The following is a 2,671-nucleotide window of genomic DNA, read 5'->3' as shown; positions in this document are numbered from 1 at the left end:
GAGAGATTCTTCGAAATCTTGTAAGCATCCACAATGGATGCCCACAATGTATTTCGAGGAAACACATTTAGAGCGTACTTGATTAAGTCACGATTCTCCATTTGGTAGCCTATCGCGTGAAGTCCGTTGAGGATGTCTTTGATCCTCGCATGGAGCTGACTTGTCGTTTCTCCTTCTTGCATTTTAATATTAAATGGTTTATTTAAAAGAAGGTCACATTTAGTTACCTTGGCGTCACTTGTTCCTTCGTGTAGTTCGACCAGCTTGCCCCATAATTCCTTCGCATTTTGGTGTGGGCCCACTCGGTTCAGCTCTTCCCTCGTCAGTCCGCATTGCAATGTGTTAAGGGCTTTGAAGTCCGTCGAAGCTTTCTTTCTCATGTCCGGAGTCCACTGTTCTGGGGACAGTGAATTTTCGGAGTTGTCGACTGACGTCTTATAACCTCTGGTGACGCTAAACCACTGGTCGAAGTCGATCTTTAGATAGACCTCCATTCGCTTCTTCCAGTAGGGAAAGTCATCCCCGTTGAATAGAGGTGGACGAACAGTGCTATATCCTTCGTTCAGGGCCATAGATCTTGCACAAAAAAAAATGTGGAGAGAAATCCCAAGATTTGGTCTTGGATTAGTAGTGCAGATTAAATTTAAAACTAAATTGGTGTTGCACCAGTTCAGCTTAATTGCTACGAAAAAAACTTCCAAAAATGTAATAATACCAGTTTGGATTATAACGTAAAACTTAAATCCGAAAAAAAATTGAAAAATAATTTCACCCCCTTGTCTAATTGGTGGTTGCACCAAACCAGAACAGTACTTGCTCTGATACCACTTGTTGGATCGTGAAAGTCGATAGAGGGGGGTGAATATCGATCGAAAACATTCGTAGAGAGTACGCAGCGGAAAAATGAAAACAAAACAATGTTAACACAAACCAATTTATTTGGTTCCGAGCCTTGGTCGACTCCTATTCCAAGGCTCGCACTCGTCGAGTGCTTTCATTGGATAATCACTAATAGTTCGTAAAAAGGTTTACAAAGTTGAGTACAAGAACTATAAAAAAACGAACAATAACGACAATAATAAAGAGAACTTGAACCGCAGGTTGTCGGGGAAGCAACGTCACAGAAGCACAACGCAGTAGAGCAGATGTCGTTGTTGTGTTTTGCTTCAGGACTCACGCTCCTTATATAGGCGGCTTCGGGTGCCCGGATCCCTTCCGGACGCCTGGACCGTGACGTCGCTGAACCAATCAGCGCGCTTTAAGCTGTCGAGGATAAGTTTGGCCTTCCGGGCGCTCGGGCCAGTTCCGGGCGCCCGAATCCCTTCCGGGCACCCAAACCACCTTTCTCCAAAAAGTTCTTCGGCAAAAAAGAGTTAGTCCGACACAAAATAATAGTTTAAACTACTATGCAAAACAGAAGTTAGCACAATAGAAAAAAAATAGTAATTATATTCCGTCTCCCCAAGATCGGAATCTAGTCACGATCTCAACCTAAATTTTCGAAATGGATCTAAATTGGATCGACACCTAAGTTCCCTACCCGGGAACACGTTCTTAGAGTCACTCTCCTCTAGTGACTTACCTTAACCCACTTGCCAGACGCCCGGTCAGCCCGTCGACCCGTCGACTCGTCTGGACTTCGTGTCAGCTATCAGGTCAGTCCGTCGACCTAGCTGTACTTCATGCCAGATATCCGGTCAGCCCGTCGACTAGTCTGGACTTCGTGCCAGCTATCAAGTCGACCCGTTGACCTAACTGAACTTTGTGCCAAACATCCGGTCAGCCCGTCGACCAGTCTGTGCTTCTCCTGCACACTTAGTTAAAGTGTTAGATCGCAATGAAACTAATTTAACCTACTTTGTCATTCATCAAAATTTGGGTTAGATCGTTAGTGCTAACTACACTAACAAAAATATAGCCTTAGAAGTATCCTCCTCTTGCCGGGTAATAATAATAATAATAATAATAATAATAATAATAATAATAATAATAGATTATTTTGTTGAGAAATTGGTATATGCGACTTTTTAAAATTACATATGTATAAATAATATCAAAGCATGCCAGGCACGTGATTAGGGCGGTTTGCATGTTCTATTTCTTAGAGCAACACCGTCGATTCCGTGCCCCTACCCTCCCTCTATTCCTCTCGCCTTCGTTTCCATCGAAATTGACGATCACGCTGTCCAACTCCCGTTTTACGCTGATCCCTTCTTCCTTCGCTCGCTGCATTATCCAAATCTTCGCCGCTTTTTCATCGTCGGAAGTTGCGAGGCATAAGATCACATCGCGGCGGTGAGGACGGGAACCCTATCCGGGCGAAACCGATCGTAGCCGAAGCATGACGGCGTGGGTTGATCGTGAGAGCGCCCTGGAAGGGTTCTAGGATCTCAACTAGAAATTGAGGCAACTGGAGGCATGTAGAAAAACACCTTTTTTATTTATTTGTTTGTTCGAAATGTAAAAAAAAAAATTACTTTATTGTTCTTGGTCATGATGCTGCAATCACCTCCTCGTTTGATTGGATGTTTTCGGTACTTGGACTGGTTTTGTTAGCGTAATGATTTGCGTGACATTCTTTCCCCATTGAATTCTATATTTATGCCTGAATGAAAGTTGCCATGTGAGTTGGACTCACACGTGATGGTTCACCTTTTTTCTACGCAGGATT

Source organism: Zingiber officinale, unplaced genomic scaffold (genome assembly GCF_018446385.1).
Source record: "Zingiber officinale cultivar Zhangliang unplaced genomic scaffold, Zo_v1.1 ctg79, whole genome shotgun sequence".
In the NCBI taxonomy this organism is placed as follows: Eukaryota; Viridiplantae; Streptophyta; class Magnoliopsida; order Zingiberales; family Zingiberaceae; genus Zingiber; species Zingiber officinale.
Note: the sequence above shows the minus strand (reverse complement) of the source record.